The sequence below is a fragment of the Chelmon rostratus genome, chromosome 6 (genome assembly GCF_017976325.1).
Source record: "Chelmon rostratus isolate fCheRos1 chromosome 6, fCheRos1.pri, whole genome shotgun sequence".
NCBI lineage: Eukaryota > Metazoa > Chordata > Actinopteri > Chaetodontiformes > Chaetodontidae > Chelmon > Chelmon rostratus.
In genome coordinates this window covers 3,653,999-3,672,038 of record NC_055663.1, presented here as the reverse complement: position 1 = coordinate 3,672,038, position 18,040 = coordinate 3,653,999, and the positions used below count along the sequence as shown (strand labels likewise).

Sequence of the window (18,040 nt, the reverse complement as noted above, 5' to 3'; positions counted from 1 at the left end):
TCTGCCTGCCAGCACTTGCTGCAGCTATTTGATTTAGGAAACCTCTCAAATTCCAACTTGAATGCCACTTGTCCCACCTCCATGCCTTTCATAACAAGAGCAGAGCAGGCACAAACACAGTGAACCACAGGAGGGATGGAGCCTTAATGCAGAAACACTGTAAAGCACGGCCATCAACAGCACCGCTCATCAAAAACCTCCATGGATTTTAACATTTGGTTATCTCCGCTGTTGATTTGCATATTTCACGCCACTGGATCTGAGTACTCAGATCATTCCTCCCGGCCAACTAGGAAGTGTAATCTGAGACCGGCAGTCAAACAGAGTCAACACGGACTAGCCTGCGACGTTCAGTGCAATGGAGGCATGCAGGAGTGAAGGAGAGGATGCCTGAGACTGGCTACAGGACCTGTTCGACTGACTTTTTTATGTAACACAGGAGAAGAATCTAAATAATCAAAAGCTGGATAAGAATTGGGCCCACAGTTCATCCAACAACATCCGACACGTCAATCAGAGTGGCTCTATTTTTTTGCCCGAAAAAACCAAACGTCTCAAATTGATTCTCTTGTCTCTCTGTGTGTTCAGACATGAAGGATGACGGACAGGATCATAAACAGCTGGACCGAGAGTAAAAACTAACCTTCGAGGCCTCATGACTAGATCACACATTAAATACACAGAAGGCTAACCCAAGGTATGTTTCTTCTCCTGGCAGGCCATGGGAAACTACAGTACAACTCCGCCGCTCTCCTCTCTGCACCATATTAATTACAAAGCTAATAGTTAAACTTGGAAGGGACTCGGCAAACAGCAAAAGTCGCAGCCTGTGTGGATGGCTGCTGAACGCAGCAAGCAGGCAGGAAATTAGCAAAGACAGGATGAAGAATGAACCCATGTTCCCGCTACTGACACTGTGTGACTTGTTGCCAGGGTTGACTGAACTGAGAGGGGGGATGGTTGGTTATGCTACTATAAATAGTTCTAATAATCGTGCAGATTTCTTCTCTGACATTCAACATCTCTGAGGATAAATATCATAATAAAGAAAAGTGAGAGATGACGGTGAGCATCTTATTTTAAAAGTTGGTCAGATAAGAAGTTGCCTGATGTCAGCATGCAGAAAAATCTGCTATATCCTGATAATGGACATTAATCCAAATGAGCAGTGTAGAGCGAGAGAAAACGCATTACAAAAACACCGTCAGAACAACAATGTCCTGAGCCTTCATCCAAGGTTTATTCCTTCCAGATATACCAACATCAGTGGCTCATTTGAAATTATTTTATCATCATTATCATCTGATGAGACCAGACACACCAATGGCTGCCGTGCCAAGCCTCGCCGGGACATGCGGCAGTGACACGCAGCCAACACGAGCCGTAATCCCGTCATATCCACACTTGCTTTCTCTAATCTCAGTGCGTGGGCGTTGTTGTGAGCAGTTCAGATGGTAAACAAGTCGCGGGATGTGTGGGGATTGTAAAATGAGGGATTGAGCAGAATGAGCTGCCGTCAGTCATCTCTGCAACAAGACTGGGCGACACCCCTACCTACCCTCCAGAGACCTGCAGAGGCCTGGACCTTTCTCCAGACCACCAGATAAACAAAAACCCTGAAACTGAGGGGTGAGGAGAGAAGGTATATCACCTGGGCAAACATCTACACTCTTTGGTATGAGGTTTAATCAGTGAGTGCACACTGCTAAAACTCATTATTCAGCGTTGGCTTTAACTCAGGCAGTAACAGAAATCTCCCGTTTGCACTGCTACATTACTTCTGCATCATTCTGCAATCAAACTCACTCATTTCCCTGATTAGCTGCATAACTAAGTCACTTTTTTGGACATCACATTAATTACAGTAAGTAAGCCACACCTGCACAGCTGCAATGACTTGAGAAAACTCCAGAGAGATCATATCCAGGTCAAACCCTTCATGAAAACCTATGAACATGCCCCAAAGTGAAGCGGGCAAACAAAGTCGAGACTACATATGTACATCAACTAGCGTGCAAATATGGGAGGCTGGCTTTCTTCCCAGCCTCACGTGGCTCAATCATTTCACTTGCCTGTGCCAGTTCCACTAAATAGTTCAGCACACCCAGGACCAGAGGAAGGTCGGCCTTCCTGCGTGAACTGTGCAGAGCTGCACGACGACCCGGCAGGAAGGTAACGGAACACCCGCACCAAGCCGTGGAGCACACCGAAGGCTCCTCGGCACAAAGCAAGAAAACAGATTCCTCCCAAATTACACGTTAATCCCTGTCACATACAGCATTACCAGACGCAGGTGGTAGTCGAATCAAGTGTTTGACAGGTGCAGCAGAGATTACATTCAAACACTGGATGAAAACTGTAAGTACTTGGCTGTAAGGCATGTTTCAATAAATAAACCGAAACAGGTGGGGGCGGGGGGGATTAGCTGGAGGGGAGGGGGAGTAGATACACCATGGAAGCAGAGTCCAGATGAATTAATTCCAGAGTGAGAAGTCACAAAGGCAGGAGAGACACAAAGTGGAGGCTAGAACTGGTGAAATTCAGGGCTACATTTCTTTTAAGCAAACACTTGAGACCCCACCCGAAACTTTTAACGTCTGTAGCACCAGTGCTCTGTGCAAAGGCAGTTAACATCCACAGAGGAAGGTCTTGTTTCACCTCCCGCTCGGGAAAGCTGCTAGTTTAGTAAAGCAGGTTTAGCATCATGACGGCACAAACTCAAACCCCCCGTCAGCTTCTAATACTGATACTGCAGTGATGAGACTGACCTTCTGCCGGACATGGCATCAGTTGCCAAGGAAGTGCAGTACGTTTGGAAGCACACCCCTGAACACGCGCTTCAATGAGATTTACAGGTTGTTAAGAGTCGGAGGGGTGAAAGCTAAGGTCAACGATGGCATCCCACAGACAAGACAGATCTCCAGCCCAGCTCTGATGGAAAAGAGACCAGGAGAGGCGAGGCCCCAGGTTTCGTCTGGGAACCAGCATTCTCCATCAGGCCTGCCAGAGAAGAATTTGTCTCTCGTCCAGATAGGCAGATAACAAGGCCCACGGCTCCTCCACACACAACCAGAAGAGTGAATGTGAAATATGATGTGGTCTCCAGAGGGACAAACGGTTCACTGGAGTGAAAGGGCCTGACTTAAGAGGAAGGCTAACGTCTGGAGGCTGAGCAGCTATAATGTGGTTCCTGAAGCCTGATGGCTGAAAAGTACAAGCTGTTGTGAAGGTTTCAGAAAATAAAGATGTGTCAGAATTAGGGATGTGCACAATTAGTCCCACTAGTTGATTAAACATTGCTACCTTCACAAGAGATTCATGAAGCGAGGCAGGGTTCCCGTTGTCCGGTAATTACTGTTTTTTACAGAGAAAATCTGCTGAGGTCAGACATGTTGAACTGTCTCTGGTCATAATGCCGGTGGAAATAATTTCAGAGTTAAATGTGAAAATATTTGGGCTTCACACGCAGCTTCCCCCGGCTGCTTCTCTGATGTCCGGCCTCCCTCCCGCTCCTCTACCGATTCAGTGAACTGAGGGCGCATTTTGACCAAACCATAGCTGGTGGTGTTTGCTGGAACAGTAAAAAGATGAACCAAAATGGTTTTGGTGAATTTTATATTGTGTCTGTCAAGTTTGAATGAAGTGTGATTTCCCTACGGTGAAATGACTGTTTCTGTAAATGGAGTCTGGTGGCTGTGGCAAGAGCGATACAGCAGCTGTTGGTGGAAAAAGAAAAATCTTCCTCTTTAACAACAAGATTGTCACACACTATGAATAACAATCTGAGGGACATTAAAAATCTTCCAGGACACGTGGACCGACGCAGTTTTTTTTCTGAGGAAAAGGTGCATTTCCAAACAAAATGTGATTGGGTTATTGAAGAATGTGATCGGAACGGTTTACAATGGCCTTGTAATACATGGAATACTTTTTGGGACAATTTCTAACGTTATAGACTAAATTGTGCTCAATTTTGACTGTTTTCTGAGCGTTCTCTTTCTTTAGGACTAGTCGACTAGTCTAAATTTAAACTTCAGTCAGGGAAATTAGTCATTAGGAACATCCCTTGTCAGAATAAGACCTGACTCGTTACAGTAAGACCTAAATCTGTCAGGCTACACCAGCCTGATATTTGGTGAGACAAGTGGGTGTTAGCACTAGCTTCTCTAACAGAGTACACAGACATGGTTTATTTATCATGCGGATGCCAGAGTTCACACTTCAACAGGTGAGGCGGTGCTGGATGGTGTCAGCTAACGTCCAAATACCAACGCAGGTATCAGAGGCAGACTGATCATCTCCACAATCAGCCAGTATTCACACTTAAACAGCTAAACAGCTTAGCCAATGAGGCTGTGATCAATTCTGTAAATCTGTGTGCTGGTCACTGAATGTCAGGAGTCTCCACCAGTGTGATATTCAGTATAATACGAAGAAGAGTACAATGTTGACATTGACAACAAGCTCCAGTTCGGCGGACCAAAAAAAGCTGATCTCCATGTGATTCAGCACTCTCCAAGCATGATTATCAGCAGCTCCAGCAGCATACACATAGCGGGGACAAACATGACAAAGCCATGTGGCCAAAGGTTATATTTGAGTTACATACAGTGGGTCTTTGTCAGTAGCCCCCTCTGGTTGCAAAGCCGAGTCGTTATGTTTAGATAAAAAGCTTGTGTTTAACGCTAGAAATGCTGACAACATGTTTGTGGAGACGGCTGACTTCAGGTACTGGTTTGGTGTGGTAATGGCTGGAGTAGGGATCAGGTAGTGACACAAAGGCAAAAGGGTGAAAACATGGGGAGTTCTGGTAGCCTGGTGGTTAAAACATGTCCCATCTAACTGCAGAATCTCCAGTTAAAATCCAGCCGGGAATACAAAATGCAACACTTGCCCTCCTTTTAGCTTTGTTTTGGTCTCCTCCAACCCTAAACTCCTCTGTTGCTGCTAAACTGAAAACCTCGGTGGAGCTCAGGGAAACTGCAGAACTGGGGGTGATATTCCTCTCTGGTTTCTTCACTACAAGCAGCACCTTTCTCATTACATAGAGTCAATCAACTGGTAATAAAAGAATGTTGATTAGCGGACCTTTAAAAATCCAAAAGCTAGTAGCCTCATTAAGGATGGACTTGAACAACAGGTGGTAATTTATCAAGCTTCATTTAACCATTAACCTAAAATAATTTGGATAAGCCGTCATTGGAATATGATAAGAATGATTAGAGAGAGACAGATATCAAGTCCAGGATGCAATTTATGACTCACCTCGCAGGACAGCCTATGAGCTTCCACAAAACTGTTTTACAACCACAATAGGAAACAAATTTGGTATTCCTCAGCAAGATAGTGAATAAGATTGCACAGTTCTGCTATAGTGTCCAAGGGTCAGGAGACGAGGTGAAATGTAAGCAGTCTCACCGGCCGGGCCTCAGGAATGCATTTGCCACAGTGGCCTCTTCTGACCCGCAAGGTAGAAGAAACAGCCAAGACGCAAAGCTTTAATCTGGAGCTGTGAGAAATCACCAAAGCAAATGGACCGGGGCCATACTTAGTAAGTCATACACACAGCTTTAACCAGTGGCTTTGCCGTTAGCCCTCCAAATCCGATCTACATGCCACAATGTCTCAATGTTAAAAATGTATCGGTAGAGAGGAAGGACAATGATACCACTCCATCACACAAAGCTCAAAACTTTACGAGACAGGATGGAGATTAGATCTTGACACCAGTCTTGAGTTTCAAGGTTTCAGATATATATTTATTCTTAAATCAGCAACACAATACCCTTAATGGTCTCTAAAAGTCTTCAACAGTGAGGAACAGGCTAATGACCTCACTCAGTCGAGGTCTTAGTTGAAGGGAAAACATGATAATTGTCCTTTAAATACGCTGACTTCCATCCACTAAGTGCTTGCTGCTGAACATCACCCACAAACAGTTAACAACATTCCATTAGCATTAGTTACAGACATGTCTCCTTTCAAGGACTTGCTGCAGACCAGACCTGCTACAATATGCACGTTGGTTTGAGTTCGACGGGGGCCTGCGAGCGTCTGATGAGTCAACCACAGCGACAGACCTCTGGGCAAAACCTGGCGGATGGAACAAAGCCGCTCATGACACAGCAGGCGCTGCCAGCACAGGGCTTGCTTCCTTCTGTCCTTTCATCTAGCAGAGTTTCCAAATCCATGCTACTTTGTTGGGTCGTGGGGGGTCAGAGCTAGACAGGAAGTCACTCTCTCCCTCTGAGAGCCAATCAGTGAGGGGTCAGAGTGACTCAGCTTCATTTTTCACATTATACTTTCACACTACCTTCCACAGGTGCACTGGATGGCAATGGTGTATGATATATATGTGCTAATGTCAAATCTGCCTGATGAAGTTTATTCTGGGCATCTTTGGGATTCAGGTTTGTCACAAGGAAACAGCATTTTAATGGTGTTTTGTTTCAGTAACACAGCTTGTCTTCTAACAGGATAAAAGGGTGGGACATAACACAGGGGTGTGTAACATAGAAGAGACTGTTTCTTCTGAATAAATTAGAGCATTCAGAACTACATCCATGTATGTTTTCAACAGAAAAAAGCCCAAAATATACTGCCAAACTATGACTGGATAAAATCTTCTCTCACAGTACATCTAATTTTTCATCACAATATCAATGTATGTTTTGATAGATTACATTTTGGAGACATTTAATTCAGAAACTGTTTTAGGTCAGTTATGAATGTGAAATAACAGTAGTGAGAATGATTTATTTCAGCTTTTATTTCCCAGTGGGTCAGAAGTTTACTTGGTGGCACTGGCTTTGGGTCATATGTTTCAGATTGCCTTCCACTTCAGGCATCAGACTGATGCAAGACTGTCCCTCTATCTACAGACTCCAACCATCATCAGTTCTGTCTTATGCTGAGTCAGCCGCCAAGCAAACATCCTCCACCTTCTCTGCGCCACATCCTGATCTCCTCGGAGGGAAACCGCGGGTTATGTTAACACATGTATCTGAACAGAGACAGCACACCCCAGTGAGCGTCTGCCCGGCCTGCAGCACCAAGTGGCCTCAGAGAAGATGTCCAGAGTCAAGCACTCTCAAAGGAGGTGGATGAAAAGCAACAACGGTCAATACCACTGATCAATGGAGCAAATTCTCCATCACTGGAGGATAAGACAGGATAAGAGTCTCAGTCCGGGAGAAACGCCTGTCAGGTAGACCTCGCCGCTCCGTTCAGCCGAGGCTGACTCTTGCTGCTGTGTGCTGATGTATGGTCCAGCCTGGCTCAGCTGGAGCGACAGAGTGTTGTGTGCAGTCAGTCAACAAGACCGACAACAGACACATCAAGCAAAAGTAGTCGTCAGTGAGAGCCAAGAGGAGAGCTTCAGCGATCTGAGCATCATGACGACACGTCAGGGGTTGGTGTGTGACGAGGGCACATAAATGTGGTGCTGTGCATCACAACGACGCTGAACATGAACAGCTGCATAATTCAGTGAGTGACTTAGAGGAGAGCACGAAAGCACGCTGCTGAATGAAAAACTCGCCCAGTATTTCTCCTCTTCAATGAACACACCAGAGATCACAGAAGAAACTGTCAAGGTCACACTGCTCAGGTCGACTGAACATTTGCTGCCCTGCCTCTAATAAACACACAGCAGATACAAACATCGCCTGCACTTTGGTGGCTTCAAACACAGCACATATTTGTAAAATATCGAAATGCTTGTATGTAAAAAGTAATGCATAGACTCCTTGAGATTCCTTCCCTACAAAGAGGAAACGCTGCCATTACAACAGGTATTCTCACCTGAGGGTCAAATCAAGAACATGCAATCCACTGGTGCTTTCCACTTAAGTCGTGATTGTAATATTACCACAAAAAAACCTGCTGCCAAAAGCAGTCCAGCATCTCCAAACCAAAGGTGCTGATATGAATGAGGCGTATCTGTTTTGCTAGGTGCCATTGCCAAGTCAGTAATACCACATGATATTTATCAGCATAATAAAGACAAACTTCCGGGGTAAAAATAAAATGAAGATACTCCAAAGTAAGTGATTGGGAGTGAATATTGCAACCATCCACCACATTCCACAGGCTGTCCCTTCCGATCTGCACCAGGCTGAGAGCTAAACCGAATTAAAAACGGGGTTGGCAGATGACCACTGATGCACCATTAGAGCAATGTGCATGTATTGTGCTGACAGAAAATGTCAGGTTTATTACAGGGCCTCGCAGTTAAATCGTTAGCGGCTCTATTAAAACCACCAGACCGTAACATTCCCAAACGTGCAGAGGTGCAGTCCGCGGATCCAAGGGGAGCGTTCAAAAATGCACCGTGTTTGCCAGGCGGTCGGAGGGAGCGTCGCCTCTTACCTTTCAACCGTGTGTGTTTATAATCCACTCATATAGGGCGGGAATGGATCCATGTCCGTGTGTACGTCCAGATTTCCCGTAAAAGCCACAGTATCGCTGTATTATTTAGGTGGGTAGTGCTGGATCAGGCCAGCCGCTGGGAGCTACACGGCACAGCAGAAGGCGCAACTTGAAACTGACAGAGGGATCGGTCGAGACCGTAATGACGACAAGGAGGGGGAGCGAGCAAGTCTATAAATAACAACTCGTTTTTGGAACATCGCACGCTTCTTAATTTCACTGTAATTCGTGCTGTAACAAGAGTGCAGCAAAATCTGAGTATGTATACGGAGACGAAACTATATTATGTTGGAATTTGTCTAGATGTGTTTCTAAATGTAAGGAGAGAACCCCCCCATTACTCCTTGGAGTGATCCTGCGTGTTTTAACTCAGTTTAATCCGATTGGTCTCTTCCAACGTGACGCAGCAGTCCTGCTGCCTTCACATGGTGTCAGAAACATTAGAGCTGGTTTACACAACAGGCAGAGACGGGCGGGATTTCACACGATAGCCCAAATGCAGAGATTTTATTCAAATTGTCATTCAGTGTAACGCAGTCCTTGATACAGTGCGAGTGAATGTGCACCCATAATAAATACTGACTTGACTTGATAAGAGACGTTTAGACAAATTCATGTGAACAACTGATAGCCCTAAAGAAAGCTGAATGATGTTTTTCTTCACTCATAATGGCAATTGAACAGACCAATGAGTGATAACGGCCACGCTGATTTCAGTGACATCAAATTCTTTGTAAACTGTTGGTTTACTTCACAACAGTCATGTTGGGATTGACATTAAAGTCAATGCATAGGCACTTGCTCCTGGGTCTGCACTGTTGCTGATTTGTTCATCTGAGTTTTAAGAGTAATTCAGCAAGCATCCCAGCACGTGGCCTCGTGGCAAAAGAAGCGCAAGCAACATGGAAAGATGGGATTTAACTGGTTGTGTGATGTGTGTGTAATTGAGTCTCAGTGAGTTTGTTGTGTCTGTATGCTCGTGTCTTTTCCGCTGTATGGAATCTCAACAAATATGATTCCCACTGAATTCCAAAAGCCCATTTGTTTGTTTTCTTACAAAGCATAGACATGGACGGTGCCGTGGTTTTAGACGGGCTGAAGTTTGCCTTACAGGAAAACCACTTAAGATTACAACTTGGGAAAATTATAAGTTTCAAACAATCGCCTTCAAAACAGTATAGTGAGTCTGTTTGCTTCCCACAGACAGAAATATGCATTGCTGATACACTGCTTTGCTCAGTCTCACAGCACGATCTAAGACTTACTACACTCACATAAAACATAACACAAAACATGTTGTATACAGCCAAGCAATCCTGAGTGCAAATCCAAAGGACTTATCGAAGGCTGTAATGATTATGCTGCTGTAGGTGGCTGATTCAAAGGTTAATGACATGCAGGACCTTCTTAAGAAAAACCTTTGCTATCAAAGACACTGCTGATCACAAGCTATGAAAAACTGTGTAATCTCTTCCTAAAATAAACTTCATCCACATTGATCAGAAGCAAGCTTTTATGTATACTCTCTACTGAGTGCAATGCCGTGTTGAACCCTGAAGGAGGAACACGCCTGTTACTATCAGCAAGGCGGATACCTTCCTGTCACCTCCTGCCTGTGGACAGATAGGCCCATGAGGCTTGTTCCTGAGAGCACACAGGGGCATGCAGCATAATCTATGCATTGTAAACGTGAATACCACCACTTGGAAGGAAAGACGGTATGGGGATATTTAATGGAATTATAAATAAGAGAAAAGATACAGGGATATGTATTGATTTAGGCACAGAACAAAGTCAGAAACCATCCAGATTATTATTGACGGGACATAAAGGATTGGTTCAGTAGTGAAATGTTATTTGCTTCAAACAAGTACCGCACTGCACGTTCAAAGGCTGTGTGTGTCTTTGGTAGACAATTAAATAATCATTAGTGTTGCCCCAGACTAGCTTATTATGAGGGTTATGTAAGGCTGTCTTTTCTCACTTCTTCTCACTTCCTCCTAGTGTATGTTGGCTTGGGCTCTGCACTGCTGCGTATCTGTGGTGGTGCATAATAGAGCTATCATTTCTAGTAACTCAAAACAAGGATTAACTTAATTGTTAAAGACATTAGTCAGTAAGTCGCTGAGTTGAAATGACAGCAACAACAACATTTGCAGTTCAGGTTTTGTGCACAGTAAAAATGTAGCTCTTCCTTATGTAATTGAAAACATTATGATTGCAACACATCTCTCATATGTTACTGCAACACTAAAATGAGGTTCAAACCTACACTAATTAAAAGCAGCAACATTTTGACAGTGAGAGGACTTGCAGCCAGGAAGGCTTACTGCCTACACCATCGCAAAGACGTTTCAAATATGAGGTCTCCAATCAGAACAGGCTGCCCTACTTGGATTCGCACGGATTTGCTAATTAAACAAACCACAGGGGGACGCAGGATGTCAACCGGTTCTGCATGTGTGAAAATGAGAGAAAACGAAAGACTTGGAGAAGTAGCGACGACGGAGAAAAAAACAGGACTGAGATTAGGAGTCAGGAGCAGAGTGGCTCGCTGTCGGATCACAATGCATGAGCCAGTTTTGCCACATTATGAAACCACCTCTAATTGCACTGAGCACCTTGGTTCCCACCACGCCTCTGTTCACTAGCTGAGGTTTGTTATCAGGCATTCACTGAGGATCAGAGGAAGCTGCCTGAAGCATGCAAACAAAGGATTGTCTATAAGGTGAGGCCAGCTCCATCCCCAATATAACAAAGGAATTACATGTGATGTCATCCCAGAAATCTTCAAAAGCATCTGCCACATCACATTATTAAATATGACAATGGACTGCATCAAACGTCCATTCATTCAGCTGTGATGGAGCTGATGACTGATGAGATAAGATGAAGCACTTACTGTACAGAGTGAAGACAGGCACAGGCAGAAGGTCTAAAAGGTATTCCTCTGGCTGGGATTTGTTCTCTTTCTATATTGTCCTCCCTCCCTTTCCCCGTCTCTCTCTGCCTCTCCTCCTCCTTCTTTCCCCCCCTCTTCTCACCACAGCAAGATGCTGCCTGGACCAGTGCTCGTTGCCATGGTAACCAAGACTGGGGGGATTCTCACGTGACCGTATCTCCCTGGACGCTGATTGGTCTGACGCATGAAAGCATGGAAGGAGGGACAGGGAAAGGGGGGTGATGTCACACGCCCACCGGCTCCCGAATGGGAGGGATCCTCACTGAGGCCGCCTGCAAGCGCACACAGACACAATGGGTGTCTTTTTAAGGCGGGGTTGAGCTGAGGTGGAGCAGCAGGATGATTCTACCTGACTGACTGACTGATAGACAGGACTTCCGGATTGCTGATATGAGATGTTAGGCTTGGCTCTGGCCCAGCTGTCCTCCCACTGTCATCTGCAATGCTGCTGCTGCCGCTAAAATGCACTCCAAACTGCCAGGATGCAGAAATAACACAAGTGTTATAAGACATACGAGAGCTCCCATATGTGGCAGCTTGACCTGCATGCCGACCACACTTGAACCTCTCTGCAGGGGCTGCAGGGAGCTATTTTTAACAGTGCAGAAAGCAGACAAAAACATAACTGCTAGTGCTCACTGTAGGACTCATTCTGCATGCAAAGGCAAACATTCAAAAAATAAAACAACAGACTTTTGGTACAATCCAGAGGCAGATAACAAGTAAATAACCTTATTGTATTTCCTGGCTGGCTGCATGAATGTGCAGCTTTAAGTGCACCTTCTACAGTGATAAAAACACAAAAAAGTAACACAGCACCACGGGCATGTGCTGAACGGCCTATGATTGCATAATGATAAGCGTCCTGCTGTCACACATTTTACAAGCATTTTACAGACTTGAAAGCTGAGGAAAAACTTGGCACAAGAACAGCAGCAATGAAAGCAGCATTTAGCTGCTTAGTGAAACGGGGGAAAAAAACCCTTTCCATGTTCATTGAGACAATAAAAGATTTCAGAAAGAGAGCTTGGGTGCTTTACACCCTATTTGATGGAAAGTAGGTCTCTGTCAATTTCCCACTCGTTCCCAATGATGACATGAGTAATCATGGTCCAGGCTCGTTGTCCAGACTGTTGTGTAACGGTCTGGGATTGGTCCAGTCCTGCCTGAGATGAGAAATGTTCTTGTTATGGGAGGATCTTATGTGCTTTTCTTTTTTTTCCTGAGCTGATGTCATATGTTGCCTTTGCAAGATATTGAACAACTCAAAAATATGCCTCATTAATCCTGCGTAGACACAGTTCTCAAAGTTGAGGGACATCCGGGCAGAGTTTTTTACATTTATTTTTTGCCAGTTATTTTTTACGGTGCAAATGTCACCACGTTTCTGTGCGTGTACCCGTCTTTTCCTGATGGACTCAAATAGATACTGACTGTTGAAGTCTTTGCTTGGTTGGACAAAAATCCACACATCTTCCTCTGGCCTGTGTCCACATACATTTCTTCAGTGTCTGAACACATTTTAAAAATTAGACCAATATCATGTGGGATTAAAATGAAAACAACACCAAAAAAATCTCCTTCACCATGAACCACACATCCTTTTCAAAAACACTTAAAGAGGATCTAATGCATATTTCCACCGTGGATGTAAAACAAGCAGCTGTTTTGCTGTCTTTAATACTGTATGTGTTTTCCAGAATTCCATCTGCTTTTCATTCTTCTCTTATCCCCATCTACTGTAGCGAAGAGGCTGTCTGAATTGATCAGAAAAGCCGCTCAAGCATCGTACTCCAAAGGCAGCCAGGGCTATGCATTATGTAGCCATTTTTTCTTCTGGTGCTGTAACTGGGCAGCGAGCTTAACAAATCATTAATAAAACATGCACCACTGTCTCCAAAGCCATCTGTTTCTCTACCCCCATCAGACACTGAAGGTGTTATTCACTTCCTTTAATAGAGATCAAGAATTCTTTATATTCTGAGGTCACAAGTTGCTTTCCAAATGCCTCCTCTCATGTAAATTATAGGACACTTGTGTGTGTCTTGCTTTCTCGCTCAGCTTGATGAGAGAGACAGCAGAGACTTGTCTATAAACCGAATCTAAATTATTATGTAAAACTGCAAACAGATTTCAAACAGTGCATGACACACTGCAAAACCATAGTGAGCAAACAGGCTCGACCAAATGAAGCTGTCAGTGAAACTAAAAACAAATGTGACCTTATACAGTTAGTATTTGGTCTTTGTGGGACAGAACAGAACAGCGTATATGGCTGCAGGTTTGTGTCTGCACATGAGCACAGTGCTCTCAATCATGACAGAGTGTAGCTTCAAACAGGTTCTCTGACAGGACTGACACAACTCGACAGCACACTGGCCACAGTAAATGAATCCCAGCCACAGAGACTGTGATGCCAGTCAATATCCCATAGTGCGGCTTTAAAGGGCCTTTTCCTCCATTCCATCAAGTCTACTTCCATCTGTATACTGTACATATTCTCTCTGCCCTTTCACTCCATGTGCAGGGGAGGCGATGATGAGTGCAGTGACACTAATAGCTGATCTCATCATGTTCATGGCCGGTCATCAGGAACCTGTTATGGGCCAGCGAGCATTGGGCTGCAGATGAGGAGAGAGAGAGCAGGAGTACTGCTGCAGAGCCGGGTTACTCCTGCAGCATCTGACACCAAACACGTGTAAATATTGGTCCTCCTAAAAACATTAGCTCATCTGGTATTGAGGTTTTTTTGGGCTTTTTTTTCTCTAAAGCACATAAAAACTGAAATCTGACATAAATACCAATATACTGGTATTTGAATAAAAAAATTTGAATCATGCAACTACTCATGAAGAAATCAGCTTTAGTCAAGAAAGCACCTGATCACACACTTTGAAAAACACAAAAATGATACTGTGCATATACAAATTAAGCTAATCTCACTTCATTTCCATTTCCAAAAAATAAATACATTACTAATTTATTTAATTCTCATTTATTTATTGTAACATGCAGAATCTGAGAAAAGCAATGATAACACTACCTTTCAATGGCTTAACAGTGTGAGAAAAGTGAAACGATCAGTCTACAAAACCTTCATCAGGCACTGCATGAACAAACATCACAGTTGTTTCATACATACATACGAATGTAGAGCAATAGAACAACATGCGCTCATTAACACACGACTGTCCAAAAATTAAACAAGAGTCTACAGCCGTGCTAGCAGCTCTGTGAGGCTCTGCTTAGGGACATCGGAGCTATTAGCTAAATGCTCACGTGACAATGCTAACATGCCGATGTTTAGCAGGTAGGCCTGTGTCCATTGTCTCAGAGTGTGTTAGCATGTTGTCATTTGCTAATTAGCACTAAATAGTAGTTTAGAAGTGCAGCTGGGGTTGATGGATATTTCACAGGAGAAGAGAAAACTCTGACCTGTTGGTGGCGCCAAAGGAAAAGCCAGGGGATCATCATCTGGGGACCATAAATATCTTAAAATTTCATTGAAATCCATCCAATAGTTGTTCAGATGTTTCTGTCTGGACTAGTCTAGTAATATGTTATGGGCCATAGCCATGCTGCTAGTATGGCTGCAAATGAGAATTAAACGTAAGGTTGATCCCGGTTAACTATTCATAATTCAGTGAATGCATAGATATTTTAATTCACTGTACAAACCCACCCATACCATCCAGAGAATGAGGAAATTACATTAAATTAAATTCAAAGCTTTTTGAATATGTGACTGTGAATGCTGCAGCCGCTGTTGTTGACCTAATCGATCATCTGAACTTTCCAATGATTGAATTTTGGGATTATATTGTTTTCTTCCTGCTCAGTCATCAGTGTATGAAACAGGCATCAGTGGACTAGTGAATGATACAAGGCAACCATCTCACACTGTAACAAGTGCATACTGCACACACACACACACACACACACAATCGCACACTCTGAGGCAGGCACAGTGTGTCCTGCTTTCATATAGAAGGCCATTGTTCATACCCAGAGATGTACACAATACGAACCCTCTCAGTCCAAAGGAGGTCTTCCAAAAATCACATGAGTATTTTAGGTAACATGAATCCAGCCAGTGCTGTAACTTGAACATTTAATTTCCTGCAGAACCAAGAGCACTAACCCTGTGCAAACACTACGTAAATCAGCTCCAGTCGGCTGCCCCAGAGCATGATGGGTAGAGGAGACGGAGCTGTTTGCGCGTGTGGTGGTAGGGGGTCCAACAAAGGAATCAAAGGCAGTGAGCAAAAGCTACTGAGTGAAAACACACTGACCAGCAGAGGAGAGAAAAGGCAGAGAGTGAGGTCAGATTTCAGGAGGTCTGGCTGTGTCTGTGGTCAGTCTGAGCCACTCTAAATTTAACTGTATGTGTTTAGGAGACCTCAGACCAGGACCGTGACAGGACTGAAACAGCAGCAGTGGTCAGGGTGCAGCCTCACTGGACCCATTTCTCACACTGCTGGCCGTTCACTGTGTCCGTGAACTGCGGGGATGCTAAGCTATAAATCCAGCTTTCCTAGAAGTTAAAAGGGTCAAGGGTCACGGCTGTGTCACGGTTGTGACCCCTTGTCCCCAACCCTTCCCTGATTCTCTGCCACACAGACGCTCCTGGCCTAAGTATGGCCGTGACGACTCCGGGTGTTTAGGGGTTAAAGGTAAACTGCTGTAGATGTCTCTATTGGATTGGCTCTAAGTGGTTCCCATGCTGAGCAGTGAATGTGTCCACAAGTCCGTTCCTTTTCCACAGGACACCATGTCTTCCTAACAGAGCGAAGACGCTTGTTAGCTGCTCTTAGGATAGAAAAACTAGAACATTAGAATCAGTTAGACTCAGTTCACCAAAGTTACAAAGCAAAATCTCAATTCCCTTTAGTGGTAGATAGCCATGCAGATAAAATTTAGCTTTTTCTTGGTTGTTAGTACTCATAGCGCTGAAACATGATATTTAAACAAGACTAAGACACTTAATGCTGGCTGCTGATGTTCAGCAGGTTTAATCATAACCACAAACATGTTTCTCATAGTGCTGCTGATGTTGGAAATTGCCATATAAAACCATATTAAAACAGGCACAAATAACACTGTCTGCAGGGCAAGACACCACTACAGGTGAAGGAGAAAGTGTGGGTCGACCCACTGATATTCTGTTCAGCTTGTCGTTCATACAGGATGAATTTTTGCTTTGGCTCGTTCTGCACCCAGAGAAAGCAGAAATACTTTGCCTGTCACGGGCACTGCTGTACAGCGTGCTCATCAGGAGAGCGACTCGTCCCATCGTTCAGCTGGAGGGCAAACAGGATGTACAGACTCAGTTTCACTAATCAAATCTCTGTCTCACGGTGAACACAGTGAAAGCAGGCCAGCCTTGAGTGGTCTTCACAGGATTTTACCTGGACAAACAGGCAGCACTCAGTGTGCAATATGCTTCAGAGCATTTTCTCAATAATTCTTTTCTAATAAATCAATACAAGATCATCTTACACAGCACAAAGACGCCCGTCTGTCACTTTGTCTTCCCGAAAACATATAAGCCAATTTTCATGAGTACGTTGTTCCAAGGACTCACCTTAACTAAGCAATCCCTGACTGGCAGCCTGCCTCAGATCGCAGCACTCACCCTTGGGCTGGCACGAACGAGGCTTTAAACATGATCAGTTACCATGGCAGCCAGATTTTCTTCCTGTACAGCCAATATGAGAATCCACAGCCCTGTTAGATATTACCAAGCACCTCACCTTATTAGATGTGACGACAACAGCTTGGTGGCAAAATGTAGTCTGTCATGACATACCTAGACTTTCCAGACAAGTTTGGCCTTCCACTGTCTGTTCAGACACCATCTCCACTTTCCAGTTCAGTTCTGTGTTTATATATATGCACCCAACAGGCCATGATGTTTTCTCATACATACGCAGGAAAAAGTAGCCGGTGAACATATTAGTGCTGCTCATTTAGGCTCATAATATATGCTGTTCTGTTCACTCTAATGGCTGGTAAAGTATGCTGGGTTCCTATTTAACTCTTACTGTTTCCAATCTTAATAAAACCTAATTTAACTGGATCAATCATCAAGCCTGTGGTGCTGAAGTCAATAAGCTGGGAGGATAAAAACAGACACAACAGAGCACGGAAATGGGCAATTGCCTCTAAATCCACAGAATTAGATGGTTTAATCATTTGAATTACCTCTTAGCACAAGGTTACACCCTACTCAGGCAAATGTTTACTTGATGGTTCGGTTCATTTCCTTTATCGACAGCACAAAAAAAAAGCCCTGTCACGAACAAAGAACCGGCCAGCCTGCATGAAGCATGTTAACCTCGTTATAAAACTTCATTAGTTATGATGCTCCAGTTATGTAAGAGTAACACAGGTTAAACACAAGCTGACATGCTTTCCATTAGAAAACATTATGAGTAAGATGTTTTGTGCACTTAATTTCTGCGTATTTGTCCAGTCATGTAGAGTGGCTGACGCAGAACATGACACTCTGAATGTGCATTCTGCACATTACGGACTTCAGAGTCATCTGTGTTGCTGGCCAAAGAGGCTGCAGCTGAGCAGTCCCCTCATCATACCAATACAGCCTCCAAACACTGAGCGCTTGTGACCAGACCAGAATTTTAATTG

The 18,040-nt window shown here is 44.1% G+C and overlaps 1 protein-coding gene across 12 annotated transcripts in view; it reads right to left on the bottom strand.

The window, feature by feature from the left end:
• mical3a (microtubule associated monooxygenase, calponin and LIM domain containing 3a) overlaps positions 1-8,489 on the bottom strand; it is a 64,188-nt gene extending 55,699 nt beyond the window's left edge. For all 12 annotated transcript variants that reach the window (XR_006006917.1, XM_041939796.1, XM_041939787.1 and 9 more), the window contains exon 1: positions 8,371-8,489. The gene's annotated coding sequence lies outside the window, so the exon portion shown is untranslated. The remainder of the gene's footprint in view (positions 1-8,370) is intronic.
• Positions 8,490-18,040: the final 9,551 nt, after the last annotated feature.